General features: G+C 45.2%; 41 non-coding genes across 41 annotated transcripts; all 41 read right to left on the bottom strand.

Moving 5' to 3' along the window:
- Positions 1-58: 58 nt before the first annotated feature.
- On the bottom strand, positions 59-132 carry trnat-ugu (transfer RNA threonine (anticodon UGU)). The gene has a single exon. It is a non-coding gene; the product is annotated as a tRNA-Thr (tRNA).
- Positions 133-359: 227 nt separating this feature from the next.
- trnat-agu (transfer RNA threonine (anticodon AGU)) lies at positions 360-433 on the bottom strand. The gene has a single exon. It is a non-coding gene; the product is annotated as a tRNA-Thr (tRNA).
- A 101-nt stretch (positions 434-534) lies between these two features.
- Positions 535-624, bottom strand: trnar-ucu (transfer RNA arginine (anticodon UCU)). The gene is given in 2 exon segments: positions 535-570; positions 588-624. It is a non-coding gene; the product is annotated as a tRNA-Arg (tRNA).
- Positions 625-1888: 1264 nt separating this feature from the next.
- On the bottom strand, positions 1889-1962 carry trnat-cgu (transfer RNA threonine (anticodon CGU)). The gene has a single exon. It is a non-coding gene; the product is annotated as a tRNA-Thr (tRNA).
- Positions 1963-2189: 227 nt separating this feature from the next.
- Positions 2190-2263, bottom strand: trnat-agu (transfer RNA threonine (anticodon AGU)). The gene has a single exon. It is a non-coding gene; the product is annotated as a tRNA-Thr (tRNA).
- A 1455-nt stretch (positions 2264-3718) lies between these two features.
- Positions 3719-3792, bottom strand: trnat-cgu (transfer RNA threonine (anticodon CGU)). Its single transcript has one exon. It is a non-coding gene; the product is annotated as a tRNA-Thr (tRNA).
- Positions 3793-4019: 227 nt separating this feature from the next.
- trnat-agu (transfer RNA threonine (anticodon AGU)) lies at positions 4020-4093 on the bottom strand. The gene has a single exon. It is a non-coding gene; the product is annotated as a tRNA-Thr (tRNA).
- Positions 4094-4194: 101 nt separating this feature from the next.
- Positions 4195-4284, bottom strand: trnar-ucu (transfer RNA arginine (anticodon UCU)). Its single transcript is given in 2 exon segments — positions 4195-4230; positions 4248-4284. It is a non-coding gene; the product is annotated as a tRNA-Arg (tRNA).
- A 1264-nt stretch (positions 4285-5548) lies between these two features.
- trnat-cgu (transfer RNA threonine (anticodon CGU)) lies at positions 5549-5622 on the bottom strand. The gene has a single exon. It is a non-coding gene; the product is annotated as a tRNA-Thr (tRNA).
- A 227-nt stretch (positions 5623-5849) lies between these two features.
- trnat-agu (transfer RNA threonine (anticodon AGU)) lies at positions 5850-5923 on the bottom strand. Its single transcript has one exon. It is a non-coding gene; the product is annotated as a tRNA-Thr (tRNA).
- A 101-nt stretch (positions 5924-6024) lies between these two features.
- trnar-ucu (transfer RNA arginine (anticodon UCU)) lies at positions 6025-6114 on the bottom strand. Its single transcript is given in 2 exon segments — positions 6025-6060; positions 6078-6114. It is a non-coding gene; the product is annotated as a tRNA-Arg (tRNA).
- A 1264-nt stretch (positions 6115-7378) lies between these two features.
- trnat-ugu (transfer RNA threonine (anticodon UGU)) lies at positions 7379-7452 on the bottom strand. Its single transcript has one exon. It is a non-coding gene; the product is annotated as a tRNA-Thr (tRNA).
- A 227-nt stretch (positions 7453-7679) lies between these two features.
- trnat-agu (transfer RNA threonine (anticodon AGU)) lies at positions 7680-7753 on the bottom strand. The gene has a single exon. It is a non-coding gene; the product is annotated as a tRNA-Thr (tRNA).
- Positions 7754-7854: 101 nt separating this feature from the next.
- Positions 7855-7944, bottom strand: trnar-ucu (transfer RNA arginine (anticodon UCU)). Its single transcript is given in 2 exon segments — positions 7855-7890; positions 7908-7944. It is a non-coding gene; the product is annotated as a tRNA-Arg (tRNA).
- Positions 7945-9208: 1264 nt separating this feature from the next.
- trnat-ugu (transfer RNA threonine (anticodon UGU)) lies at positions 9209-9282 on the bottom strand. The gene has a single exon. It is a non-coding gene; the product is annotated as a tRNA-Thr (tRNA).
- Positions 9283-9509: 227 nt separating this feature from the next.
- On the bottom strand, positions 9510-9583 carry trnat-agu (transfer RNA threonine (anticodon AGU)). Its single transcript has one exon. It is a non-coding gene; the product is annotated as a tRNA-Thr (tRNA).
- A 101-nt stretch (positions 9584-9684) lies between these two features.
- On the bottom strand, positions 9685-9774 carry trnar-ucu (transfer RNA arginine (anticodon UCU)). Its single transcript is given in 2 exon segments — positions 9685-9720; positions 9738-9774. It is a non-coding gene; the product is annotated as a tRNA-Arg (tRNA).
- Positions 9775-11037: 1263 nt separating this feature from the next.
- On the bottom strand, positions 11038-11111 carry trnat-ugu (transfer RNA threonine (anticodon UGU)). Its single transcript has one exon. It is a non-coding gene; the product is annotated as a tRNA-Thr (tRNA).
- A 227-nt stretch (positions 11112-11338) lies between these two features.
- trnat-agu (transfer RNA threonine (anticodon AGU)) lies at positions 11339-11412 on the bottom strand. Its single transcript has one exon. It is a non-coding gene; the product is annotated as a tRNA-Thr (tRNA).
- Positions 11413-11513: 101 nt separating this feature from the next.
- Positions 11514-11603, bottom strand: trnar-ucu (transfer RNA arginine (anticodon UCU)). Its single transcript is given in 2 exon segments — positions 11514-11549; positions 11567-11603. It is a non-coding gene; the product is annotated as a tRNA-Arg (tRNA).
- A 1263-nt stretch (positions 11604-12866) lies between these two features.
- On the bottom strand, positions 12867-12940 carry trnat-ugu (transfer RNA threonine (anticodon UGU)). Its single transcript has one exon. It is a non-coding gene; the product is annotated as a tRNA-Thr (tRNA).
- Positions 12941-13167: 227 nt separating this feature from the next.
- On the bottom strand, positions 13168-13241 carry trnat-agu (transfer RNA threonine (anticodon AGU)). The gene has a single exon. It is a non-coding gene; the product is annotated as a tRNA-Thr (tRNA).
- Positions 13242-13342: 101 nt separating this feature from the next.
- Positions 13343-13432, bottom strand: trnak-uuu (transfer RNA lysine (anticodon UUU)). The gene is given in 2 exon segments: positions 13343-13378; positions 13396-13432. It is a non-coding gene; the product is annotated as a tRNA-Lys (tRNA).
- A 1263-nt stretch (positions 13433-14695) lies between these two features.
- trnat-ugu (transfer RNA threonine (anticodon UGU)) lies at positions 14696-14769 on the bottom strand. The gene has a single exon. It is a non-coding gene; the product is annotated as a tRNA-Thr (tRNA).
- Positions 14770-14996: 227 nt separating this feature from the next.
- trnat-agu (transfer RNA threonine (anticodon AGU)) lies at positions 14997-15070 on the bottom strand. Its single transcript has one exon. It is a non-coding gene; the product is annotated as a tRNA-Thr (tRNA).
- A 101-nt stretch (positions 15071-15171) lies between these two features.
- On the bottom strand, positions 15172-15261 carry trnar-ucu (transfer RNA arginine (anticodon UCU)). Its single transcript is given in 2 exon segments — positions 15172-15207; positions 15225-15261. It is a non-coding gene; the product is annotated as a tRNA-Arg (tRNA).
- Positions 15262-16524: 1263 nt separating this feature from the next.
- trnat-ugu (transfer RNA threonine (anticodon UGU)) lies at positions 16525-16598 on the bottom strand. The gene has a single exon. It is a non-coding gene; the product is annotated as a tRNA-Thr (tRNA).
- A 227-nt stretch (positions 16599-16825) lies between these two features.
- On the bottom strand, positions 16826-16899 carry trnat-agu (transfer RNA threonine (anticodon AGU)). Its single transcript has one exon. It is a non-coding gene; the product is annotated as a tRNA-Thr (tRNA).
- Positions 16900-17000: 101 nt separating this feature from the next.
- On the bottom strand, positions 17001-17090 carry trnar-ucu (transfer RNA arginine (anticodon UCU)). The gene is given in 2 exon segments: positions 17001-17036; positions 17054-17090. It is a non-coding gene; the product is annotated as a tRNA-Arg (tRNA).
- A 1263-nt stretch (positions 17091-18353) lies between these two features.
- trnat-ugu (transfer RNA threonine (anticodon UGU)) lies at positions 18354-18427 on the bottom strand. Its single transcript has one exon. It is a non-coding gene; the product is annotated as a tRNA-Thr (tRNA).
- Positions 18428-18654: 227 nt separating this feature from the next.
- On the bottom strand, positions 18655-18728 carry trnat-agu (transfer RNA threonine (anticodon AGU)). Its single transcript has one exon. It is a non-coding gene; the product is annotated as a tRNA-Thr (tRNA).
- Positions 18729-18829: 101 nt separating this feature from the next.
- Positions 18830-18919, bottom strand: trnar-ucu (transfer RNA arginine (anticodon UCU)). Its single transcript is given in 2 exon segments — positions 18830-18865; positions 18883-18919. It is a non-coding gene; the product is annotated as a tRNA-Arg (tRNA).
- A 1263-nt stretch (positions 18920-20182) lies between these two features.
- On the bottom strand, positions 20183-20256 carry trnat-ugu (transfer RNA threonine (anticodon UGU)). The gene has a single exon. It is a non-coding gene; the product is annotated as a tRNA-Thr (tRNA).
- Positions 20257-20483: 227 nt separating this feature from the next.
- On the bottom strand, positions 20484-20557 carry trnat-agu (transfer RNA threonine (anticodon AGU)). Its single transcript has one exon. It is a non-coding gene; the product is annotated as a tRNA-Thr (tRNA).
- Positions 20558-20658: 101 nt separating this feature from the next.
- trnar-ucu (transfer RNA arginine (anticodon UCU)) lies at positions 20659-20748 on the bottom strand. Its single transcript is given in 2 exon segments — positions 20659-20694; positions 20712-20748. It is a non-coding gene; the product is annotated as a tRNA-Arg (tRNA).
- A 1565-nt stretch (positions 20749-22313) lies between these two features.
- trnat-agu (transfer RNA threonine (anticodon AGU)) lies at positions 22314-22387 on the bottom strand. Its single transcript has one exon. It is a non-coding gene; the product is annotated as a tRNA-Thr (tRNA).
- Positions 22388-22488: 101 nt separating this feature from the next.
- On the bottom strand, positions 22489-22578 carry trnar-ucu (transfer RNA arginine (anticodon UCU)). Its single transcript is given in 2 exon segments — positions 22489-22524; positions 22542-22578. It is a non-coding gene; the product is annotated as a tRNA-Arg (tRNA).
- Positions 22579-23842: 1264 nt separating this feature from the next.
- On the bottom strand, positions 23843-23916 carry trnat-ugu (transfer RNA threonine (anticodon UGU)). Its single transcript has one exon. It is a non-coding gene; the product is annotated as a tRNA-Thr (tRNA).
- A 227-nt stretch (positions 23917-24143) lies between these two features.
- trnat-agu (transfer RNA threonine (anticodon AGU)) lies at positions 24144-24217 on the bottom strand. Its single transcript has one exon. It is a non-coding gene; the product is annotated as a tRNA-Thr (tRNA).
- A 101-nt stretch (positions 24218-24318) lies between these two features.
- On the bottom strand, positions 24319-24408 carry trnar-ucu (transfer RNA arginine (anticodon UCU)). Its single transcript is given in 2 exon segments — positions 24319-24354; positions 24372-24408. It is a non-coding gene; the product is annotated as a tRNA-Arg (tRNA).
- A 1564-nt stretch (positions 24409-25972) lies between these two features.
- trnat-agu (transfer RNA threonine (anticodon AGU)) lies at positions 25973-26046 on the bottom strand. The gene has a single exon. It is a non-coding gene; the product is annotated as a tRNA-Thr (tRNA).
- Between the last annotated feature and the right edge of the window lie 1309 nt (positions 26047-27355).

The raw sequence follows: 27355 nt of genomic DNA, 5'->3' as shown, positions 1-27355 counted from the left end.
ACAAAAATGTGACAAGAAAGCCACTGAGTGGAGGCCGAAGACGGCAAACATCGTTAGAAGGCACCACTGGGATTCGAACCCAGGATCTCCTGTTTACAAGACAGGCGCTTTGACCGGCTAAGCCATGGCGCCCCACAACGAAGTGCTTCCGGAGTTAAGTCCTATCAGTGAAGGCTTTATGCTCCAGGGCATCCATGAATTGGATTGGTCCGTTAGAGTGAAAACTAGAAAGTTTTGCCCAAAGTACGGGCCTTTGGCTGAAAATGGACCGCTGCCGTGACAACTCTGAATTTTCAGGATGTACCATATCTCAACTGAGAAACAGCCAAACAAACAGACCCTAGTTGGCCACGTGATAAAGGCTCCGCTGGGATTCGAACCCAGGATCTCCTGTTTACTAGACAGGCGCTTTAACCAACTAAGCCACGGCGCCACTCTCCAGCTGCAGATTGTGGAAGGGTGAGTCACAGTATGAACAGGCACAACAATGTGAGATGAAAAGCTTTGAGCAGGGTCTTGGTAGCTAAAAGCCTGCGACTCTGGTGGGACTCGAACCCACAACCTTTGAATCACGTCAACTCACAATCTAGAAGTCCAATGCGCTATCCATTGCGCCACAGAGCCTACAACAAACCCTTTGATGTGTTGCTCACAATTCTGGGGAAAGACAGATTTCAGTTATTATTAGCTTTTGTATTTTTCAGCCCAAGAGTTACAATTACTATCTTGACCTTCTGCTCTTTACATATGCAAATTAGCACAATTGTCAAATGGAAAGCAGTTTTAGGATACGAATTCAGGATCTCCAGATGAAAGGACAGGAGCTTTCACCAGCTAATGCTGTGCAACCTAATGTCACATGTCTTCAGATCTTTTGAAAGCAGGAACAAGACTGTCATGTTTTCTTTTTGGACCTCCTGCCTTTTATGTAGAACGGAGAAAACGGCAACTAAAAGGATGGAATCGCTGGGACTTGAACACTCTGTTTACAAGACATGATCACTGAACAGCTATGCTAGGGCATCCTGAAACTCCATGGCTATATTTTAATAAAACCAAGAACAAGAAAGTCAAACCTCCTTGTGGACCTCCTTTCTCTAAAGTAGACCGAAGAACAGTCGTTGATAGGAAGGCACGGCTTGGAATTCAACAGTCTGTTGACAAGACCGGCCCTTTGACCAGCTGATACTGTGCACCCTAACGACACATGGCTTCAGGTCTACTGAAAACGGGAACACGTCAATCGTATTTTCTGCCCGGACCTCCTGCCTTTTCCGGTAGATCGGAGAGCAGAGCCTCTGAATGGAAGGAAACGCTGGGATTCGAACAATTCGCTTACAAGACGTGGTCCTTGGACAGCTATGCCAGGGCATCCTAAAATTGCACGGCTTTCTTTTGATTTAGACAGGTAAAGGAAAGTTCAATCTTTTTGATGCCCTTCATGAAGGCCAAAGACCACAACCACTGATAGAAGGCACCACAGGTATTTGATCACGGAAGCTCCTACTTACAAGACAGGTGCTTGGGCCATGGAAACCCTTGAGACTAAAGCCAGGCAAAAGACATGGCGCCCTAACAGGAAATGCTAAACAAATTAAGTCCTATCAGTGAAGGCTTTAGGGTAAAGGTTGTTCATAAATCAAATTGGTCCGTTTTCCAAAAATATCCGAAAGTTATGACAGCATTCATAACAACCATGAATTATAAGAAGGTTGTATTTCATCCGATAAACAGACACAAAGACAGCCCCTAGCTGCCGTCAGACTGAGGTCACCGCTGGGATTTGAAAATCTATGTTTTGAGGGAGGATGAGTCACAGTGTGAAGAGATACAAAAATGTGACAAGAAAGCCACTGAGTGGAGGCCGAAGACGGCAAACATCGTTAGAAGGCACCACTGGGATTCGAACCCAGGATCTCCTGTTTACAAGACAGGCGCTTTGACCGGCTAAGCCATGGCGCCCCACAACGAAGTGCTTCCGGAGTTAAGTCCTATCAGTGAAGGCTTTATGCTCCAGGGCATCCATGAATTGGATTGGTCCGTTAGAGTGAAAACTAGAAAGTTTTGCCCAAAGTACGGGCCTTTGGCTGAAAATGGACCGCTGCCGTGACAACTCTGAATTTTCAGGATGTACCATATCTCAACTGAGAAACAGCCAAACAAACAGACCCTAGTTGGCCACGTGATAAAGGCTCCGCTGGGATTCGAACCCAGGATCTCCTGTTTACTAGACAGGCGCTTTAACCAACTAAGCCACGGCGCCACTCTCCAGCTGCAGATTGTGGAAGGGTGAGTCACAGTATGAACAGGCACAACAATGTGAGATGAAAAGCTTTGAGCAGGGTCTTGGTAGCTAAAAGCCTGCGACTCTGGTGGGACTCGAACCCACAAGCTTTGAATCACGTCAACTCACAATCTAGAAGTCCAATGCGCTATCCATTGCGCCACAGAGCCTACAACAAACCCTTTGATGTGTTGCTCACAAATCTGGGGAAAGACAGATTTCAGTTATTATTAGCTTTTGTATTTTTCAGCCCAAGAGTTACAATTACTATCTTGACCTTCTGCTCTTTACATATGCAAATTAGCACAATTGTCAAATGGAAAGCAGTTTTAGGATACGAATTCAGGATCTCCAGATGAAAGGACAGGAGCTTTCACCAGCTAATGCTGTGCAACCTAATGTCACATGTCTTCAGATCTTTTGAAAGCAGGAACAAGACTGTCATGTTTTCTTTTTGGACCTCCTGCCTTTTATGTAGAACGGAGAAAACGGCAACTAAAAGGATGGAATCGCTGGGACTTGAACACTCTGTTTACAAGACATGATCACTGAACAGCTATGCTAGGGCATCCTGAAACTCCATGGCTATATTTTAATAAAACCAAGAACAAGAAAGTCAAACCTCCTTGTGGACCTCCTTTCTCTAAAGTAGACCGAAGAACAGTCGTTGATAGGAAGGCACGGCTTGGAATTCAACAGTCTGTTGACAAGACCGGCCCTTTGACCAGCTGATACTGTGCACCCTAACGACACATGGCTTCAGGTCTACTGAAAACGGGAACACGTCAATCGTATTTTCTGCCCGGACCTCCTGCCTTTTCCGGTAGATCGGAGAGCAGAGCCTCTGAATGGAAGGAAACGCTGGGATTCGAACAATTCGCTTACAAGACGTGGTCCTTGGACAGCTATGCCAGGGCATCCTAAAATTGCACGGCTTTCTTTTGATTTAGACAGGTAAAGGAAAGTTCAATCTTTTTGATGCCCTTCATGAAGGCCAAAGACCACAACCACTGATAGAAGGCACCACAGGTATTTGATCACGGAAGCTCCTACTTACAAGACAGGTGCTTGGGCCATGGAAACCCTTGAGACTAAAGCCAGGCAAAAGACATGGCGCCCTAACAGGAAATGCTAAACAAATTAAGTCCTATCAGTGAAGGCTTTAGGGTAAAGGTTGTTCATAAATCAAATTGGTCCGTTTTCCAAAAATATCCGAAAGTTATGACAGCATTCATAACAACCATGAATTATAAGAAGGTTGTATTTCATCCGATAAACAGACACAAAGACAGCCCCTAGCTGCCGTCAGACTGAGGTCACCGCTGGGATTTGAAAATCTATGTTTTGCGGGAGGATGAGTCAAAGTGTGAAGAGATACAAAAATGTGACAAGAAAGCCACTGAGTGGAGGCCGAAGACGGCAAACATCGTTAGAAGGCACCACTGGGATTCGAACCCAGGATCTCCTGTTTACAAGACAGGCGCTTTGACCGGCTAAGCCATGGCGCCCCACAACGAAGTGCTTCCGGAGTTAAGTCCTATCAGTGAAGGCTTTATGCTCCAGGGCATCCATGAATTGGATTGGTCCGTTAGAGTGAAAACTAGAAAGTTTTGCCCAAAGTACGGGCCTTTGGCTGAAAATGGACCGCTGCCGTGACAACTCTGAATTTTCAGGATGTACCATATCTCAACTGAGAAACAGCCAAACAAACAGACCCTAGTTGGCCACGTGATAAAGGCTCCGCTGGGATTCGAACCCAGGATCTCCTGTTTACTAGACAGGCGCTTTAACCAACTAAGCCACGGCGCCACTCTCCAGCTGCAGATTGTGGAAGGGTGAGTCACAGTATGAACAGGCACAACAATGTGAGATGAAAAGCTTTGAGCAGGGTCTTGGTAGCTAAAAGCCTGCGACTCTGGTGGGACTCGAACCCACAACCTTTGAATCACGTCAACTCACAATCTAGAAGTCCAATGCGCTATCCATTGCGCCACAGAGCCTACAACAAACCCTTTGATGTGTTGCTCACAATTCTGGGGAAAGACAGATTTCAGTTATTATTAGCTTTTGTATTTTTCAGCCCAAGAGTTACAATTACTATCTTGACCTTCTGCTCTTTACATATGCAAATTAGCACAATTGTCAAATGGAAAGCAGTTTTAGGATACGAATTCAGGATCTCCAGATGAAAGGACAGGAGCTTTCACCAGCTAATGCTGTGCAACCTAATGTCACATGTCTTCAGATCTTTTGAAAGCAGGAACAAGACTGTCATGTTTTCTTTTTGGACCTCCTGCCTTTTATGTAGAACGGAGAAAACGGCAACTAAAAGGATGGAATCGCTGGGACTTGAACACTCTGTTTACAAGACATGATCACTGAACAGCTATGCTAGGGCATCCTGAAACTCCATGGCTATATTTTAATAAAACCAAGAACAAGAAAGTCAAACCTCCTTGTGGACCTCCTTTCTCTAAAGTAGACCGAAGAACAGTCGTTGATAGGAAGGCACGGCTTGGAATTCAACAGTCTGTTGACAAGACCGGCCCTTTGACCAGCTGATACTGTGCACCCTAACGACACATGGCTTCAGGTCTACTGAAAACGGGAACACGTCAATCGTATTTTCTGCCCGGACCTCCTGCCTTTTCCGGTAGATCGGAGAGCAGAGCCTCTGAATGGAAGGAAACGCTGGGATTCGAACAATTCGCTTACAAGACGTGGTCCTTGGACAGCTATGCCAGGGCATCCTAAAATTGCACGGCTTTCTTTTGATTTAGACAGGTAAAGGAAAGTTCAATCTTTTTGATGCCCTTCATGAAGGCCAAAGACCACAACCACTGATAGAAGGCACCACAGGTATTTGATCACGGAAGCTCCTACTTACAAGACAGGTGCTTGGGCCATGGAAACCCTTGAGACTAAAGCCAGGCAAAAGACATGGCGCCCTAACAGGAAATGCTAAACAAATTAAGTCCTATCAGTGAAGGCTTTAGGGTAAAGGTTGTTCATAAATCAAATTGGTCCGTTTTCCAAAAATATCCGAAAGTTATGACAGCATTCATAACAACCATGAATTATAAGAAGGTTGTATTTCATCCGATAAACAGACACAAAGACAGCCCCTAGCTGCCGTCAGACTGAGGTCACCGCTGGGATTTGAAAATCTATGTTTTGAGGGAGGATGAGTCACAGTGTGAAGAGATACAAAAATGTGACAAGAAAGCCACTGAGTGGAGGCCGAAGACGGCAAACATCGTTAGAAGGCACCACTGGGATTCGAACCCAGGATCTCCTGTTTACAAGACAGGCGCTTTGACCGGCTAAGCCATGGCGCCCCACAACGAAGTGCTTCCGGAGTTAAGTGCTATCAGTGAAGGCTTTATGCTCCAGGGCATCCATGAATTGGATTGGTCCGTTAGAGTGAAAACTAGAAAGTTTTGCCCAAAGTACGGGCCTTTGGCTGAAAATGGACCGCTGCCGTGACAACTCTGAATTTTCAGGATGTACCATATCTCAACTGAGAAACAGCCAAACAAACAGACCCTAGTTGGCCACGTGATAAAGGCTCCGCTGGGATTCGAACCCAGGATCTCCTGTTTACTAGACAGGCGCTTTAACCAACTAAGCCACGGCGCCACTCTCCAGCTGCAGATTGTGGAAGGGTGAGTCACAGTATGAACAGGCACAACAATGTGAGATGAAAAGCTTTGAGCAGGGTCTTGGTAGCTAAAAGCCTGCGACTCTGGTGGGACTCGAACCCACAACCTTTGAATCACGTCAACTCACAATCTAGAAGTCCAATGCGCTATCCATTGCGCCACAGAGCCTACAACAAACCCTTTGATGTGTTGCTCACAATTCTGGGGAAAGACAGATTTCAGTTATTATTAGCTTTTGTATTTTTCAGCCCAAGAGTTACAATTACTATCTTGACCTTCTGCTCTTTACATATGCAAATTAGCACAATTGTCAAATGGAAAGCAGTTTTAGGATACGAATTCAGGATCTCCAGATGAAAGGACAGGAGCTTTCACCAGCTAATGCTGTGCAACCTAATGTCACATGTCTTCAGATCTTTTGAAAGCAGGAACAAGACTGTCATGTTTTCTTTTTGGACCTCCTGCCTTTTATGTAGAACGGAGAAAACGGCAACTAAAAGGATGGAATCGCTGGGACTTGAACACTCTGTTTACAAGACATGATCACTGAACAGCTATGCTAGGGCATCCTGAAACTCCATGGCTATATTTTAATAAAACCAAGAACAAGAAAGTCAAACCTCCTTGTGGACCTCCTTTCTCTAAAGTAGACCGAAGAACAGTCGTTGATAGGAAGGCACGGCTTGGAATTCAACAGTCTGTTGACAAGACCGGCCCTTTGACCAGCTGATACTGTGCACCCTAACGACACATGGCTTCAGGTCTACTGAAAACGGGAACACGTCAATCGTATTTTCTGCCCGGACCTCCTGCCTTTTCCGGTAGATCGGAGAGCAGAGCCTCTGAATGGAAGGAAACGCTGGGATTCGAACAATTCGCTTACAAGACGTGGTCCTTGGACAGCTATGCCAGGGCATCCTAAAATTGCACGGCTTTCTTTTGATTTAGACAGGTAAAGGAAAGTTCAATCTTTTTGATGCCCTTCATGAAGGCCAAAGACCACAACCACTGATAGAAGGCACCACAGGTATTTGATCACGGAAGCTCCTACTTACAAGACAGGTGCTTGGGCCATGGACACCCTTGAGACTAAAGCCAGGCAAAAGACATGGCGCCCTAACAGGAAATGCTAAACAAATTAAGTCCTATCAGTGAAGGCTTTAGGGTAAAGGTTGTTCATAAATCAAATTGGTCCGTTTTCCAAAAATATCCGAAAGTTATGACAGCATTCATAACAACCATGAATTATAAGAAGGTTGTATTTCATCCGATAAACAGACACAAAGACAGCCCCTAGCTGCCGTCAGACTGAGGTCACCGCTGGGATTTGAAAATCTATGTTTTGAGGGAGGATGAGTCACAGTGTGAAGAGATACAAAAATGTGACAAGAAAGCCACTGAGTGGAGGCCGAAGACGGCAAACATCGTTAGAAGGCACCACTGGGATTCGAACCCAGGATCTCCTGTTTACAAGACAGGCGCTTTGACCGGCTAAGCCATGGCGCCCCACAACGAAGTGCTTCCGGAGTTAAGTCCTATCAGTGAAGGCTTTATGCTCCAGGGCATCCATGAATTGGATTGGTCCGTTAGAGTGAAAACTAGAAAGTTTTGCCCAAAGTACGGGCCTTTGGCTGAAAATGGACCGCTGCCGTGACAACTCTGAATTTTCAGGATGTACCATATCTCAACTGAGAAACAGCCAAACAAACAGACCCTAGTTGGCCACGTGATAAAGGCTCCGCTGGGATTCGAACCCAGGATCTCCTGTTTACTAGACAGGCGCTTTAACCAACTAAGCCACGGCGCCACTCTCCAGCTGCAGATTGTGGAAGGGTGAGTCACAGTATGAACAGGCACAACAATGTGAGATGAAAAGCTTTGAGCAGGGTCTTGGTAGCTAAAAGCCTTCGACTCTGGTGGGACTCGAACCCACAACCTTTGAATCACGTCAAGTCACAATCTAGAAGTCCAATGCGCTATCCATTGCGCCACAGAGCCTACAACAAACCCTTTGATGTGTTGCTCACAATTCTGGGGAAAGACAGATTTCAGTTATTATTAGCTTTTGTATTTTTCAGCCCAAGAGTTACAATTACTATCTTGACCTTCTGCTCTTTACATATGCAAATTAGCACAATTGTCAAATGGAAAGCAGTTTTAGGATACGAATTCAGGATCTCCAGATGAAAGGACAGGAGCTTTCACCAGCTAATGCTGTGCAACCTAATGTCACATGTCTTCAGATCTTTTGAAAGCAGGAACAAGACTGTCATGTTTTCTTTTTGGACCTCCTGCCTTTTATGTAGAACGGAGAAAACGGCAACTAAAAGGATGGAATCGCTGGGACTTGAACACTCTGTTTACAAGACATGATCACTGAACAGCTATGCTAGGGCATCCTGAAACTCCATGGCTATATTTTAATAAAACCAAGAACAAGAAAGTCAAACCTCCTTGTGGACCTCCTTTCTCTAAAGTAGACCGAAGAACAGTCGTTGATAGGAAGGCACGGCTTGGAATTCAACAGTCTGTTGACAAGACCGGCCCTTTGACCAGCTGATACTGTGCACCCTAACGACACATGGCTTCAGGTCTACTGAAAACGGGAACACGTCAATCGTATTTTCTGCCCGGACCTCCTGCCTTTTCCAGTAGATCGGAGAGCAGAGCCTCTGAATGGAAGGAAACGCTGGGATTCGAACAATTCGCTTACAAGACGTGGTCCTTGGACAGCTATGCCAGGGCATCCTAAAATTGCACGGCTTTCTTTTGATTTAGACAGGTAAAGGAAAGTTCAATCTTTTTGATGCCCTTCATGAAGGCCAAAGACCACAACCACTGATAGAAGGCACCACAGGGATTTCATCACGGAAGCTCCTACTTACAAGACAGGTGCTTGGGCCATGGACACCCTTGAGACTAAAGCCAGGCAAAAGACATGGCGCCCTAACAGGAAATGCTAAACAAATTAAGTCCTATCAGTGAAGGCTTTAGGGTAAAGGTTGTTCATAAATCAAATTGGTCCGTTTTCCAAAAATATCCGAAAGTTATGACAGCATTCATAACAACCATGAATTATAAGAAGGTTGTATTTCATCCGATAAACAGACACAAAGACAGCCCCTAGCTGCCGTCAGACTGAGGTCACCGCTGGGATTTGAAAATCTATGTTTTGAGGGAGGATGAGTCACAGTGTGAAGAGATACAAAAATGTGACAAGAAAGCCACTGAGTGGAGGCCGAAGACGGCAAACATCGTTAGAAGGCACCACTGGGATTCGAACCCAGGATCTCCTGTTTACAAGACAGGCGCTTTGACCGGCTAAGCCATGGCGCCCCACAACGAAGTGCTTCTGGAGTTAAGTGCTATCAGTGAAGGCTTTATGCTCCAGGGCATCCATGAATTGGATTGGTCCGTTAGAGTGAAAACTAGAAAGTTTTGCCCAAAGTACGGGCCTTTGGCTGAAAATGGACCGCTGCCGTGACAACTCTGAATTTTCAGGATGTACCATATCTCAACTGAGAAACAGCCAAACAAACAGACCCTAGTTGACCACGTGATAAAGGCTCCGCTGGGATTCGAACCCAGGATCTCCTGTTTACTAGACAGGCGCTTTAACCAACTAAGCCACGGCGCCACTCTCCAGCTGCAGATTGTGGAAGGGTGAGTCACAGTATGAACAGGCACAACAATGTGAGATGAAACGCTTTCAGCAGGGTCTTGGTAGCTAAAAGCCTTCGACTCTGGTGGGACTCGAACCCACAAACTTTGAATCACGTCAACTCACAATCTAGAAGTCCAATGCGCTATCCATTGCGCCACAGAGCCTACAACAAACCCTTTGATGTGTTGCTCACAATTCTGGGGAAAGACAGATTCCAGTTATTATTAGCTTTTGTATTTTTCAGCCCAAGAGTTACAATTACTATCTTGACCTTCTGCTCTTTACATATGCAAATTAGCACAATTGTCAAATGGAAAGCAGTTTTAGGATACGAATTCAGGATCTCCAGATGAAAGGACAGGAGCTTTCACCAGCTAATGCTGTGCAACCTAATGTCACATGTCTTCAGATCTTTTGAAAGCAGGAACAAGACTGTCATGTTTTCTTTTTGGACCTCCTGCCTTTTATGTAGAACGGAGAAAACGGCAACTAAAAGGATGGAATTGCTGGGAGTTGAACAACCTGTTTACAAGACATGATCACTGAACAGCTATGCTAGGGCATCCTGAAACTCCAAGGCTATATTTAAATATAACCAAGAACAAGAAAGTCAAACCTCCTTGTGGACCTCCTTTCTCTAAAGTAGACTGAAGAACAGTCGTTGATAGGAAGGCACGGCTTGGAATTCAACAGTCTGTTGACAAGTCTGGCCTTTTGACCAGCTGATACTGTGCACCCTAACGACACATGGCTTCAGGTCTACTGAAAACGGGAACACGTCAATCGTATTTTCTGCCCGGACCTCCTGCCTTTTCCAGTAGATCGGAGAGCAGAGCCTCTGAATGGAAGGAAACGCTGGGATTCGAACAATTCGCTTACAAGACGTGGTCCTTGGACAGCTATGCCAGGGCATCCTAAAATTGCACGGCTTTCTTTTGATTTAGACAGGTAACAGAAAGTTCAATCTTTTTGATGCCCTTCATGAAGGCCAAAGACCACAACCACTGATAGAAGGCACCACAGGGATTTCATCACGGAAGCTCCTACTTACAAGACAGGTGCTTGGGCCATGGACACCCTTGAGACTAAAGCCAGGCAAAAGACATGGCGCCCTAACAGGAAATGCTAAACAAATTAAGTCCTATCAGTGAAGGCTTTAGGGTAAAGGTTGTTCATAAATCAAATTGGTCCGTTTTCCAAAAATATCCGAAAGTTATGACAGCATTCATAACAACCATGAATTATAAGAAGGTTGTATTTCATCCGATAAACAGACACAAAGACAGCCCCTAGCTGCCGTCAGACTGAGGTCAACGCTGGGATTTGAAAATCTATGTTTTGAGGGAGGATAAGTCACGTGTGAAGAGATACAAAAATGTGACAAGAAAGCCACTGAGTGGAGGCTGAAGACGGCAAACATCGTTAGAAGGCACCACTGGGATTCGAACCCAGGATCTCCTGTTTACAAGACAGGCGCTTTGACCGGCTAAGCCATAGCGCCCCACAACGAAGTGCTTCTGGAGTTAAGTGCTATCAGTGAAGGCTTTATGCTCCAGGGCATCCATGAATTGGATTGGTCCGTTAGAGTGAAAACTAGAAAGTTTTGCCCAAAGTACGGGCCTTTGGCTGAAAATGGACTGCTGCCGTGACAACTCTGAATTTTCAGGATGTACCATATCTCAACTGAGAAACAGCCAAACAAACAGACCCTAGTTGACCACGTGATTAAGGCTCCGCTGGGATTCGAACCCAGGATCTCCTGTTCACTAGACAGGCGCTTTAACCAACTAAGCCACGGCGCCACTCTCCAGCTGCAGATTGCGGAAGGGTGAGTCACAGTATGAACAGGCAAAACAATGTGAGATGAAAAGCTTTCAGCAGGGTCTTGGTAGCTAAAAGCCTTCGACTCTGGTGGGACTCGAACCCACAACCTTTGAATCACGTCAACTCACAATCTAGAAGTCCAATGCGCTATCCATTGCGCCACAGAGCCTACAACAAGCCCTTTGATGTGTTGCTCACAATTCTGGGGAAAGACAGATTCCAGTTATTATTAGCTTTTGTATTTTTCAGCCCAAGAGTTACAATTACTATCTTGACCTTCTGCTCTTTACATATGCAAATTAGCACAATTGTCAAATGGAAAGCAGTTTTAGGATACGAATTCAGGATCTCCAGATGAAAGGACAGGAGCTTTCACCAGCTAATGCTGTGCAACCTAATGTCACATGTCTTCAGATCTTTTGAAAGCAGGAACAAGACTGTCATGTTTTCTTTTTGGACCTCCTGCCTTTTATGTAGAACGGAGAAAACGGCAACTAAAAGGATGGAATTGCTGGGAGTTGAACAACCTGTTTACAAGACATGATCACTGAACAGCTATGCTAGGGCATCCTGAAACTCCAAGGCTATATTTAAATATAACCAAGAACAAGAAAGTCAAACCTCCTTGTGGACCTCCTTTCTCTAAAGTAGACCGAAGAACAGTCGTTGATAGGAAGGCACGGCTTGGAATTCAACAGTCTGTTGACAAGTCTGGCCCTTTGACCAGCTGATACTGTGCACCCTAACCACACATGGCTTCAGGTCTACTGAAAACGGGAACACGTCAATCGTATTTTCTGCCCGGACCTCCTGCCTTTTCCAGTAGATCGGAGAGCAGAGCCTCTGAATGGAAGGAAACGCTGGGATTCGAACAATTCGCTTACAAGACGTGGTCCTTGGACAGCTATGCCAGGGCATCCTAAAATTGCACGGCTTTCTTTTGATTTAGACAGGTAACAGAAAGTTCAATCTTTTTGATGCCCTTCATGAAGGCCAAAGACCACAACCACTGATAGAAGGCACCACAGGGATTTCATCACGGAAGCTCCTACTTACAAGACAGGTGCTTGGGCCATGGACACCCTTGAGACTAAAGCCAGGCAAAAGACATGGCGCCCTAACAGGAAATGCTAAACAAATTAAGTCCTATCAGTGAAGGCTTTAGGGTAAAGGTTGTTCATAAATCAAATTGGTCCGTTTTCCAAAAATATCCGAAAGTTATGACAGCATTCATAACAACCATGAATTATAAGAAGGTTGTATTTCATCCGATAAACAGACACAAAGACAGCCCCTAGCTGCCGTCAGACTGAGGTCAACGCTGGGATTTGAAAATCTATGTTTTGAGGGAGGATAAGTCACGTGTGAAGAGATACAAAAATGTGACAAGAAAGCCACTGAGTGGAGGCTGAAGACGGCAAACATCGTTAGAAGGCACCACTGGGATTCGAACCCAGGATCTCCTGTTTACAAGACAGGCGCTTTGACCGGCTAAGCCATAGCGCCCCACAACGAAGTGCTTCTGGAGTTAAGTGCTATCAGTGAAGGCTTTATGCTCCAGGGCATCCATGAATTGGATTGGTCCGTTAGAGTGAAAACTAGAAAGTTTTGCCCAAAGTACGGGCCTTTGGCTGAAAATGGACCGCTGCCGTGACAACTCTGAATTTTCAGGATGTACCATATCTCAACTGAGAAACAGCCAAACAAACAGACCCTAGTTGACCACGTGATAAAGGCTCCGCTGGGATTCGAACCCAGGATCTCCTGTTTACTAGACAGGCGCTTTAACCAACTAAGCCACGGCGCCACTCTCCAGCTGCAGATTGTGGAAGGGTGAGTCACAGTATGAACAGGCACAACAATGTGAGATGAAACGCTTTCAGCAGGGTCTTGGTAGCTAAAAGCCTTCGACTCTGGTGGGACTCGAACCCACAATCTTTGAATCACGTCAAGTCACAATCTAAAAGTCCAATGCCCTATCCATTGCGCCACAGAGCCTACAACAAACCCTTTGATGTGTTGCTCACAATTCTGGGGAAAGACAGATTCCAGTTATTATTAGCTTTTGTATTTTTCAGCCCAAGAGTTACAATTACTATCTTGACCTTCTGCTCTTTACATATGCAAATTAGCACAATTGTCAAATGGAAAGCAGTTTTAGGATACGAATTCAGGATCTCCAGATGAAAGGACAGGAGCTTTCACCAGCTAATGCTGTGCAACCTAATGTCACATGTCTTCAGATCTTTTGAAAACAGGAACAAGACTGTCATGTTTTCTTTTTGGACCTCCTGCCTTTTATGTAGAACGGAGAAAACGGCAACTAAAAGGATGGAATCGCTGGGACTTGAACAATCTGTTTACAAGACATGATCACTGAACAGCTATGCTAGGGCATCCTGAAACTCCATGGCTATATTTTAATATAACCAAGAACAAGAAAGTCAAACGTCCTTGTGGACCTCCTTTCTCTAAAGTAGACCGAAGAACAGTCGTTGATAGGAAGGCACGGCTTGGAATTCAACAGTCTGTTGACAAGTCCGGCCCTTTGACCAGCTGATACTGTGCACCCTAACGACACATGGCTTCAGGTCTACTGAAAACGGGAACACGTCAATCGTATTTTCTGCCCGGACCTCCTGCCTTTTCCAGTAGATCGGAGAGCAGAGCCTCTGAATGTAAGGAAACGCTGGGATTCGAACAATTCGCTTACAAGACGTGGTCCTTGGACAGCTATGCCAGGGCATCCTAAAATTGCACGGCTTTCTTTTGATTAAGACAGGTAACGGAAAGTTCAATCTTTTTGATGCCCTTCATGAAGGCCAAAGACCACAACCACTGATAGAAGGCACCACAGGGATTTCATCACGGAAGCTCCTACTTACAAGACAGGTGCTTGGGCCATGGACACCCTTGAGACTAAAGCCAGGCAAAAGACATGGCGCCCTAACAGGAAATGCTAAACAAATTAAGTCCTATCAGTGAAGGCTTTAGGGTAAAGGTTGTTCATAAATCAAATTGGTCCGTTTTCCAAAAATATCAGAAAGTTATGACAGCATTCATAACAACCATGAATTATAAGAAGGTTGTATTTCATCCGATAAACAGACACAAAGACAGCCCCTAGCTGCCGTCAGACTGAGGTCAACGCTGGGATTTGAAAATCTATGTTTTGAGGGAGGATGAAAACAGTGTGAAGAGATACAAAAATGTGACAAGAAAGCCACTGAGTGGAGGCCGAAGACGGCAAACATCGTTAGAAGGCACCACTGGGATTCGAACCCAGGATCTCCTGTTTACAAGACAGGCGCTTTGACCGGCTAAGCCATGGCGCCCCACAACGAAGTGCTTCTGGAGTTAAGTGCTATCAGTGAAGGCTTTATGCTCCAGGGCATCCATGAATTGGATTGGTCCGTTAGAGTGAAAACTAGAAAGTTTTGCCCAAAGTACGGGCCTTTGGCTGAAAATGGACCGCTGCCGTGACAACTCTGAATTTTCAGGATGTACCATATCTCAACTGAGAAACAGCCAAACAAACAGACCCTAGTTGACCACGTGATAAAGGCTCCGCTGGGATTCGAACCCAGGATCTCCTGTTTACTAGACAGGCGCTTTAACCAACTAAGCCACGGCGCCACTCTCCAGCTGCAGATTGTGGAAGGGTGAGTCACAGTATGAACAGGCACAACAATGTGAGATGAAACGCTTTCAGCAGGGTCTTGGTAGCTAAAAGCCTTCGACTCTGGTGGGACTCGAACCCACAAACTTTGAATCACGTCAACTCACAATCTAGAAGTCCAATGCGCTATCCATTGCGCCACAGAGCCTACAACAAACCCTTTGATGTGTTGCTCACAATTCTGGGGAAAGACAGATTCCAGTTATTATTAGCTTTTGTATTTTTCAGCCCAAGAGTTACAATTACTATCTTGACCTTCTGCTCTTTACATATGCAAATTAGCACAATTGTCAAATGGAAAGCAGTTTTAGGATACGAATTCAGGATCTCCAGATGAAAGGACAGGAGCTTTCACCAGCTAATGCTGTGCAACCTAATGTCACATGTCTTCAGATCTTTTGAAAGCAGGAACAAGACTGTCATGTTTTCTTTTTGGACCTCCTGCCTTTTATGTAGAACGGAGAAAACGGCAACTAAAAGGATGGAATTGCTGGGAGTTGAACAACCTGTTTACAAGACATGATCACTGAACAGCTATGCTAGGGCATCCTGAAACTCCAAGGCTATATTTAAATATAACCAAGAACAAGAAAGTCAAACCTCCTTGTGGACCTCCTTTCTCTAAAGTAGACTGAAGAACAGTCGTTGATAGGAAGGCACGGCTTGGAATTCAACAGTCTGTTGACAAGTCTGGCCTTTTGACCAGCTGATACTGTGCACCCTAACGACACATGGCTTCAGGTCTACTGAAAACGGGAACACGTCAATCGTATTTTCTGCCCGGACCTCCTGCCTTTTCCAGTAGATCGGAGAGCAGAGCCTCTGAATGGAAGGAAACGCTGGGATTCGAACAATTCGCTTACAAGACGTGGTCCTTGGACAGCTATGCCAGGGCATCCTAAAATTGCACGGCTTTCTTTTGATTTAGACAGGTAACAGAAAGTTCAATCTTTTTGATGCCCTTCATGAAGGCCAAAGACCACAACCACTGATAGAAGGCACCACAGGGATTTCATCACGGAAGCTCCTACTTACAAGACAGGTGCTTGGGCCATGGACACCCTTGAGACTAAAGCCAGGCAAAAGACATGGCGCCCTAACAGGAAATGCTAAACAAATTAAGTCCTATCAGTGAAGGCTTTAGGGTAAAGGTTGTTCATAAATCAAATTGGTCCGTTTTCCAAAAATATCCGAAAGTTATGACAGCATTCATAACAACCATGAATTATAAGAAGGTTGTATTTCATCCGATAAACAGACACAAAGACAGCCCCTAGCTGCCGTCAGACTGAGGTCAACGCTGGGATTTGAAAATCTATGTTTTGAGGGAGGATAAGTCACGTGTGAAGAGATACAAAAATGTGACAAGAAAGCCACTGAGTGGAGGCTGAAGACGGCAAACATCGTTAGAAGGCACCACTGGGATTCGAACCCAGGATCTCCTGTTTACAAGACAGGCGCTTTGACCGGCTAAGCCATAGCGCCCCACAACGAAGCGCTTCTGGAGTTAAGTGCTATCAGTGAAGGCTTTATGCTCCAGGGCATCCATGAATTGGATTGGTCCGTTAGAGTGAAAACTAGAAAGTTTTGCCCAAAGTACGGGCCTTTGGCTGAAAATGGACTGCTGCCGTGACAACTCTGAATTTTCAGGATGTACCATATCTCAACTGAGAAACAGCCAAACAAACAGACCCTAGTTGACCACGTGATTAAGGCTCCGCTGGGATTCGAACCCAGGATCTCCTGTTCACTAGACAGGCGCTTTAACCAACTAAGCCACGGCGCCACTCTCCAGCTGCAGATTGCGGAAGGGTGAGTCACAGTATGAACAGGCAAAACAATGTGAGATGAAAAGCTTTCAGCAGGGTCTTGGTAGCTAAAAGCCTTCGACTCTGGTGGGACTCGAACCCACAACCTTTGAATCACGTCAACTCACAATCTAGAAGTCCAATGCGCTATCCATTGCGCCACAGAGCCTACAACAAGCCCTTTGATGTGTTGCTCACAATTCTGGGGAAAGACAGATTCCAGTTATTATTAGCTTTTGTATTTTTCAGCCCAAGAGTTACAATTACTATCTTGACCTTCTGCTCTTTACATATGCAAATTAGCACAATTGTCAAATGGAAAGCAGTTTTAGGATACGAATTCAGGATCTCCAGATGAAAGGACAGGAGCTTTCACCAGCTAATGCTGTGCAACCTAATGTCACATGTCTTCAGATCTTTTGAAAGCAGGAACAAGACTGTCATGTTTTCTTTTTGGACCTCCTGCCTTTTATGTAGAACGGAGAAAACGGCAACTAAAAGGATGGAATTGCTGGGAGTTGAACAACCTGTTTACAAGACATGATCACTGAACAGCTATGCTAGGGCATCCTGAAACTCCAAGGCTATATTTAAATATAACCAAGAACAAGAAAGTCAAACCTCCTTGTGGACCTCCTTTCTCTAAAGTAGACTGAAGAACAGTCGTTGATAGGAAGGCACGGCTTGGAATTCAACAGTCTGTTGACAAGTCTGGCCTTTTGACCAGCTGATACTGTGCACCCTAACCACACATGGCTTCAGGTCTACTGAAAACGGGAACACGTCAATCGTATTTTCTGCCCGGACCTCCTCCCTTTTCCAGTAGATCGGAGAGCAGAGCCTCTGAATGGAAGGAAACGCTGGGATTCGAACAATTCGCTTACAAGACGTGGTCCTTGGACAGCTATGCCAGGGCATCCTAAAATTGCACGGCTTTCTTTTGATTTAGACAGGTAACAGAAAGTTCAATCTTTTTGATGCCCTTCATGAAGGCCAAAGACCACAACCACTGATAGAAGGCACCACAGGGATTTCATCACGGAAGCTCCTACTTACAAGACAGGTGCTTGGGCCATGGACACCCTTGAGACTAAAGCCAGGCAAAAGACATGGCGCCCTAACAGGAAATGCTAAACAAATTAAGTCCTATCAGTGAAGGCTTTAGGGTAAAGGTTGTTCATAAATCAAATTGGTCCGTTTTCCAAAAATATCCGAAAGTTATGACAGCATTCATAACAACCATGAATTATAAGAAGGTTGTATTTCATCCGATAAACAGACACAAAGACAGCCCCTAGCTGCCGTCAGACTGAGGTCAACGCTGGGATTTGAAAATCTATGTTTTGAGGGAGGATAAGTCACGTGTGAAGAGATACAAAAATGTGACAAGAAAGCCACTGAGTGGAGGCTGAAGACGGCAAACATCGTTAGAAGGCACCACTGGGATTCGAACCCAGGATCTCCTGTTTACAAGACAGGCGCTTTGACCGGCTAAGCCATAGCGCCCCACAACGAAGTGCTTCTGGAGTTAAGTGCTATCAGTGAAGGCTTTATGCTCCAGGGCATCCATGAATTGGATTGGTCCGTTAGAGTGAAAACTAGAAAGTTTTGCCCAAAGTACGGGCCTTTGGCTGAAAATGGACCGCTGCCGTGACAACTCTGAATTTTCAGGATGTACCATATCTCAACTGAGAAACAGCCAAACAAACAGACCCTAGTTGACCACGTGATTAAGGCTCCGCTGGGATTCGAACCCAGGATCTCCTGTTTACTAGACAGGCGCTTTAACCAACTAAGCCACGGCGCCACTCTCCAGCTGCAGATTGTGGAAGGGTGAGTCACAGTATGAACAGGCAAAACAATGTGAGATGAAAAGCTTTCAGCAGGGTCTTGGTAGCTAAAAGCCTTAGACTCTGGTGGGACTCGAACCCACAACCTTTGAATCACGTCAACTCACAATCTAGAAGTCCAATGCGCTGTCCATTGCGCCACAGAGCCTACAACAAGCCCTTTGATGTGTTGCTCACAATTCTGGGGAAAGACAGATTCCAGTTATTATTAGCTTTTGTATTTTTCAGCCCAAGAGATACAATTACTATCTTGACCTTCTGCTCTTTACATATGCAAATTAGCACAATTGTCAAATGGAAAGCAGTTTTAGGATACGAATTCAGGATCTCCAGATGAAAGGACAGGAGCTTTCACCAGCTAATGCTGTGCAACCTAATGTCACATGTCTTCAGATCTTTTGAAAGCAGGAACAAGACTGTCATGTTTTCTTTTTGGACCTCCTGCCTTTTATGTAGAACGGAGAAAACGGCAACTAAAAGGATGGAATTGCTGGGAGTTGAACAACCTGTTTACAAGACATGATCACTGAACAGCTATGCTAGGGCATCCTGAAACTCCAAGGCTATATTTAAATATAACCAAGAACAAGAAAGTCAAACCTCCTTGTGGACCTCCTTTCTCTAAAGTAGACCGAAGAACAGTCGTTGATAGGAAGGCACGGCTTGGAATTCAACAGTCTGTTGACAAGTCTGGCCCTTTGACCAGCTGATACTGTGCACCCTAACCACACATGGCTTCAGGTCTACTGAAAACGGGAACACGTCAATCGTATTTTCTGCCCGGACCTCCTGCCTTTTCCAGTAGATCGGAGAGCAGAGCCTCTGAATGGAAGGAAACGCTGGGATTCGAACAATTCGCTTACAAGACGTGGTCCTTGGACAGCTATGCCAGGGCATCCTAAAATTGCACGGCTTTCTTTTGATTTAGACAGGTAACAGAAAGTTCAATCTTTTTGATGCCCTTCATGAAGGCCAAAGACCACAACCACTGATAGAAGGCACCACAGGGATTTCATCACGGAAGCTCCTACTTACAAGACAGGTGCTTGGGCCATGGACACCCTTGAGACTAAAGCCAGGCAAAAGACATGGCGCCCTAACAGGAAATGCTAAACAAATTAAGTCCTATCAGTGAAGGCTTTAGGGTAAAGGTTGTTCATAAATCAAATTGGTCCGTTTTCCAAAAATATCCGAAAGTTATGACAGCATTCATAACAACCATGAATTATAAGAAGGTTGTATTTCATCCGATAAACAGACACAAAGACAGCCCCTAGCTGCCGTCAGACTGAGGTCAACGCTGGGATTTGAAAATCTATGTTTTGAGGGAGGATAAGTCACGTGTGAAGAGATACAAAAATGTGACAAGAAAGCCACTGAGTGGAGGCTGAAGACGGCAAACATCGTTAGAAGGCACCACTGGGATTCGAACCCAGGATCTCCTGTTTACAAGACAGGCGCTTTGACCGGCTAAGCCATAGCGCCCCACAACGAAGTGCTTCTGGAGTTAAGTGCTATCAGTGAAGGCTTTATGCTCCAGGGCATCCATGAATTGGATTGGTCCGTTAGAGTGAAAACTAGAAAGTTTTGCCCAAAGTACGGGCCTTTGGCTGAAAATGGACCGCTGCCGTGACAACTCTGAATTTTCAGGATGTACCATATCTCAACTGAGAAACAGCCAAACAAACAGACCCTAGTTGACCACGTGATTAAGGCTCCGCTGGGATTCGAACCCAGGATCTCCTGTTTACTAGACAGGCGCTTTAACCAACTAAGCCACGGCGCCACTCTCCAGCTGCAGATTGTGGAAGGGTGAGTCACAGTATGAACAGGCAAAACAATGTGAGATGAAAAGCTTTCAGCAGGGTCTTGGTAGCTAAAAGCCTTCGACTCTGGTGGGACTCGAACCCACAACCTTTGAATCACGTCAACTCACAATCTAGAAGTCCAATGCGCTATCCATTGCGCCACAGAGCCTACAACAAGCCCTTTGATGTGATGCTCACAATTCTGGGGAAAGACAGATTCCAGTTATTATTAGCTTTTGTATTTTTCAGCCCAAGAGTTACAATTACTATCTTGACCTTCTGCTCTTTACATATGCAAATTAGCACAATTGTCAAATGGAAAGCAGTTTTAGGATACGAATTCAGGATCTCCAGATGAAAGGACAGGAGCTTTCACCAGCTAATGCTGTGCAACCTAATGTCACATGTCTTCAGATCTTTTGAAAGCAGGAACAAGACTGTCATGTTTTCTTTTTGGACCTCCTGCCTTTTATGTAGAACGGAGAAAACGGCAACTAAAAGGATGGAATCGCTGGGACTGAAACAATCTGTTTACAAGACATGATCACTGAACAGCTATGCTAGGGCATCCTGAAACTCCATGGCTATATTTTAATATAACCAAGAACAAGAAAGTCAAACCTCCTTGTGGACCTCCTTTCTCTAAAGTAGACCGAAGGACAGTCGTTGATAGGAAGGCACGGCTTGGAATTCAACAGTCTGTTGACAAGTCCGGCCCTTTGACCAGCTGATACTGTGCACCCTAACGACACATGGCTTCAGGTCTACTGAAAACGGGAACACGTCAATCGTATTTTCTGCCCGGACCTCCTGCCTTTTCCAGTAGATCGGAGAGCAGAGCCTCTGAATGGAAGGAAACGCTGGGATTCGAACAATTCGCTTACAAGACGTGGTCCTTGGACAGCTATGCCAGGGCATCCTAAAATTGCACGGCTTTCTTTTGATTAAGACAGGTAACGGAAAGTTCAATCTTTTTGATGCCCTTCATGAAGGCCAAAGACCACAACCACTGATAGAAGGCACCACAGGGATTTCATCACGGAAGCTCCTACTTACAAGACAGGTGCTTGGGCCATGGACACCCTTGAGACTAAAGCCAGGCAAAAGACATGGCGCCCTAACAGGAAATGCTAAACAAATTAAGTCCTATCAGTGAAGGCTTTAGGGTAAAGGTTGTTCATAAATCAAATTGGTCCGTTTTCCAAAAATATCAGAAAGTTATGACAGCATTCATAACAACCATGAATTATAAGAAGGTTGTATTTCATCCGATAAACAGACACAAAGACAGCCCCTAGCTGCCGTCAGACTGAGGTCAACGCTGGGATTTGAAAATCTATGTTTTGAGGGAGGATAAGTCACAGTGTGAAGAGATACAAAAATGTGACAAGAAAGCCACTGAGTGGAGGCCGAAGACGGCAAACATCGTTGGAAGGCACTACTGGGATTCGAACCCAGGATCTCTTGTTTACAAGACAGGCGCTTTGACCGGCTAAGCCATGGCGCCCCACAACGAAGTGCTTCTGGAGTTAAGTGCTATCAGTGAAGGCTTTATGCTCCAGGGCATCCATGAATTGGATTGGTCCGTTAGAGTGAAAACTAGAAAGTTTTGCCCAAAGTACGGGCCTTTGGCTGAAAATGGACCGCTGCCGTGACAACTCTGAATTTTCAGGATGTACCATATCTCAACTGAGAAACAGCCAAACAAACAGACCCTAGTTGACCATGTGATTAAGGCTCCGCTGGGATTCGAACCCAGGATCTCCTGTTTACTAGACAGGCGCTTTAACCAACTAAGCCACGGCGCCACTCTCCAGCTGCAGATTGTGGAAGGGTGAGTCACAGTATGAACAGGCAAAACAATGTGAGATGAAAAGCTTTCAGCAGGGTCTTGGTAGCTAAAAGCCTTCGACTCTGGTGGGACTCGAACCCACAACCTTTGAATCACGTCAACTCACAATCTAGAAGTCCAATGCGCTATCCATTGCGCCACAGAGCCTACAACAAGCCCTTTGATGTGTTGCTCACAATTCTGGGGAAAGACAGATTCCAGTTATTATTAGCTTTTGTATTTTTCAGCCCAAGAGTTACAATTACTATCTTGACCTTCTGCTCTTTACATATGCAAATTAGCACAATTGTCAAATGGAAAGCAGTTTTAGGATACGAATTCAGGATCTCCAGATGAAAGGACAGGAGCTTTCACCAGCTAATGCTGTGCAACCTAATGTCACATGTCTTCAGATCTTTTGAAAGCAGGAACAAGACTGTCATGTTTTCTTTTTGGACCTCCTGCCTTTTATGTAGAACGGAGAAAACGGCAACTAAAAGGATGGAATCGCTGGGACTGAAACAATCTGTTTACAAGACATGATCACTGAACAGCTATGCTAGGGCATCCTGAAACTCCATGGCTATATTTTAATATAACCAAGAACAAGAAAGTCAAACCTCCTTGTGGACCTCCTTTCTCTAAAGTAGACCGAAGGACGGTCGTTGATAGGAAGGCACGGCTTGGAATTCAACAGTCTGTTGACAAGTCCGGCCCTTTGACCAGCTGATACTGTGCACCCTAACGACACATGGCTTCAGGTCTACTGAAAACGGGAACACGTCAATCGTATTTTCTGCCCGGACCTCCTGCCTTTTCCAGTAGATCGGAGAGCAGAGCCTCTGAATGGAAGGAAACGCTGGGATTCGAACAATTCGCTTACAAGACGTGGTCCTTGGACAGCTATGCCAGGGCATCCTAAAATTGCACGGCTTTCTTTTGATTAAGACAGGTAACGGAAAGTTCAATCTTTTTGATGCCCTTCATGAAGGCCAAAGACCACAACCACTGATAGAAGGCACCACAGGGATTTCATCACGGAAGCTACTACTTACAAGACAGGTGCTTGGGCCATGGACACCCTTGAGACTAAAGCCAGGCAAAAGACATGGCGCCCTAACAGGAAATGCTAAACAAATTAAGTCCTATCAGTGAAGGCTTTAGGGTAAAGGTTGTTCATAAATCAAATTGGTCCGTTTTCCAAAAATATCAGAAAGTTATGACAGCATTCATAACAACCATGAATTATAAGAAGGTTGTATTTCATCCGATAAACAGACACAAAGACAGCCCCTAGCTGCCGTCAGACTGAGGTCAACGCTGGGATTTGAAAATCTATGTTTTGAGGGAGGATAAGTCACAGTGTGAAGAGATACAAAAATGTGACAAGAAAGCCACTGAGTGGAGGCCGAAGACGGCAAACATCGTTGGAAGGCACCACTGGGATTCGAACCCAGGATCTCCTGTTTACAAGACAGGCGCTTTGACCGGCTAAGCCATGGCGCCCCACAACGAAGTGCTTCTGGAGTTAAGTGCTATCAGTGAAGGCTTTATGCTCCAGGGCATCCATGAATCGGATTGGTCCGTTAGAGTGAAAACTAGAAAGTTTTGCCCAAAGTACGGGCCTTTGGCTGAAAATGGACCGCTGCCGTGAAAACTCTGAATTTTCAGGATGTACCATATCTCAACTGAGAAACAGCCAAACAAACAGACCCTAGTTGACCACGGGATAAAGGCTCCGCTGGGATTCGAACCCAGGATCTCCTGTTTACTAGACAGGCGCTTTTACCAACTAAGCCACGGCGCCACTCTCCAGCTGCAGATTGTGGAAGGGTGAGTCACAGTATGAACAGGCACAACAATGTGAGATGAAACGCTTTCAGCAGGGTCTTGGTAGCTAAAAGCCTTCGACTCTGGTGGGACTCGAACCCACAACCTTTGAATCACGTCAACTCACAATCTAGAAGTCCAATGCGCTATCCATTGCGCCACAGAGCCTACAACAAACCCTTTGAAGTGTTGCTCACAATTCTGGGGAAAGACAGATTCCAGTTATTATTAGCTTTTGTATTTTTCAGCCCAAGAGTTACAATTACTATCTTGACCTTCTGCTCTTTACATATGCAAATTAGCACAATTGTCAAATGGAAAGCAGTTTTAGGATACGAATTCAGGATCTCCAGATGAAAGGACAGGAGCTTTCACCAGCTAATGCTGTGCAACCTAATGTCACATGTCTTCAGATCTTTTGAAAGCAGGAACAAGACTGTCATGTTTTCTTTTTGGACCTCCTGCCTTTTATGTAGAACGGAGAAAACGGCAACTAAAAGGATGGAATTGCTGGGAGTTGAACAACCTGTTTACAAGACATGATCACTGAACAGCTATGCTAGGGCATCCTGAAACTCCAAGGCTATATTTAAATATAACCAAGAACAAGAAAGTCAAACCTCCTTGTGGACCTCCTTTCTCTAAAGTAGACCGAAGAACAGTCGTTGATAGGAAGGCACGGCTTGGAATTCAACAGTCTGTTGACAAGTCTGGCCCTTTGACCAGCTGATACTGTGCACCCTAACCACACATGGCTTCAGGTCTACTGAAAACGGGAACACGTCAATCGTATTTTCTGCCCGGACCTCCTGCCTTTTCCAGTAGATCGGAGAGCAGAGCCTCTGAATGGAAGGAAACGCTGGGATTCGAACAATTCGCTTACAAGACGTGGTCCTTGGACAGCTATGCCAGGGCATCCTAAAATTGCACGGCTTTCTTTTGATTTAGACAGGTAACAGAAAGTTCAATCTTTTTGATGCCCTTCATGAAGGCCAAAGACCACAACCACTGATAGAAGGCACCACAGGGATTTCATCACGGAAGCTCCTACTTACAAGACAGGTGCTTGGGCCATGGACACCCTTGAGACTAAAGCCAGGCAAAAGACATGGCGCCCTAACAGGAAATGCTAAACAAATTAAGTCCTATCAGTGAAGGCTTTAGGGTAAAGGTTGTTCATAAATCAAATTGGTCCGTTTTCCAAAAATATCCGAAAGTTATGACAGCATTCATAACAACCATGAATTATAAGAAGGTTGTATTTCATCCGATAAACAGACACAAAGACAGCCCCTAGCTGCCGTCAGACTGAGGTCAACGCTGGGATTTGAAAATCTATGTTTTGAGGGAGGATAAGTCACATGTGAAGAGATACAAAAATGTGACAAGAAAGCCACTGAGTGGAGGCTGAAGACGGCAAACATCGTTAGAAGGCACCACTGGGATTCGAACCCAGGATCTCCTGTTTACAAGACAGGCGCTTTGACCGGCTAAGCCATAGCGTCCCACAACGAAGTGCTTCTGGAGTTAAGTGCTATCAGTGAAGGCTTTATGCTCCAGGGCATCCATGAATTGGATTGGTCCGTTAGAGTGAAAACTAGAAAGTTTTGCCCAAAGTACGGGCCTTTGGCTGAAAATGGACCACTGCCGTGACAACTCTGAATTTTCAGGATGTACCATATCTCAACTGAGAAACAGCCAAACAAACAGACCCTAGTTGACCACGTGATAAAGGCTCCGCTGGGATTCGAACCCAGGATCTCCTGTTTACTAGACAGGAGCTTTAACCAACTAAGCCACGGTGCCACTCTCCAGCTGCAGATTGTGGAAGGGTGAGTCACAGTATGAACAGGCACAACAATGTGAGATGAAAAGCTTTCAGCAGGGTCTTGGTAGCTAAAAGCCTTCGACTCTGGTGGGACTCGAACCCACAAGCTTTGAATCACGTCAACTCACAATCTAGAAGTCCAATGCGCTATCCATTGCGCCACAGAGCCTACAACAAACCCTTTGATGTGTTGCTCACAATTCTGGGGAAAGACAGATTCCAGTTATTATTAGCTTTTGTATTTTTCAGCCCAAGAGTTACAATTACTATCTTGACCTTCTACTCTTTACAAATGCAAATTAGCACAATTCTCAAATGGAAAGCAGTTTTAGGATACGAATTCAGGATCTCCAGATGAAAGGACAGGAGCTTTCACCAGCTAATGCTGTGCAACCTAATGTCACATGTCTTCAGATCTTTTGAAAGCAGGAACAAGACTGTCATGTTTTCTTTTTGGACCTCCTGCCTTTTATGTAGAACGGAGAAAACGGCAACTAAAAGGATGGAATCGCTGGGACTTGAACAATCTGTTTACAAGACATGATCACTGAACAGCTATGCTAGGGCATCCTGAAACTCCTTGGCTATATTTTAATATAACCAAGAACAAGAGAGTCAAACGTCCTTGTGGACCTCCTTTCTCTAAAGTAGACCGAAGAACAGTCGTTGATAGGAAGGCACGGCTTGGAATTCAACAGTCTGTTGACAAGTCCGGCCCTTTGACCAGCTGATACTGTGCACCCTAACGACACATGGCTTCAGGTCTACTGAAAACGGGAACACGTCAATCGTATTTTCTGCCCGGACCTCCTGCCTTTTCCAGTAGATCGGAGAGCAGAGCCTCTGAATGGAAGGAAACGCTGGGATTCGAACAATTCGCTTACAAGACGTGGTCCTTGGACAGCTATGCCAGGGCATCCTAAAATTGCACGGCTTTCTTTTGATTTAGACAGGTAACGGAAAGTTCAATCTTTTTGATGCCCTTCATGAAGGCCAAAGACCACAACCACTGATAGAAGGCACCACAGGGATTTCATCACGGAAGCTCCTACTTACAAGACAGGTGCTTGTGCCATGGACACCCTTGAGACTAAAGCCAGGCAAAAGACATGGCGCCCTAACAGGAAATGCTAAACAAATTAAGTCCTATCAGTGAAGGCTTTAGGGTAAAGGTTGTTCATAAATCAAATTGGTCCGTTTTCCAAAAATATCAGAAAGTTATGACAGCATTCATAACAACCATGAATTATAAGAAGGTTGTATTTCATCCGATAAACAGACACAAAG

Source organism: Misgurnus anguillicaudatus, chromosome 9 (genome assembly GCF_027580225.2).
Source record: "Misgurnus anguillicaudatus chromosome 9, ASM2758022v2, whole genome shotgun sequence".
Classification (NCBI taxonomy): Eukaryota; Metazoa; Chordata; class Actinopteri; order Cypriniformes; family Cobitidae; genus Misgurnus; species Misgurnus anguillicaudatus.
The sequence above is the reverse complement of the archived record's forward strand: the minus strand, read 5'-3'. Positions and strand labels throughout refer to the sequence as shown.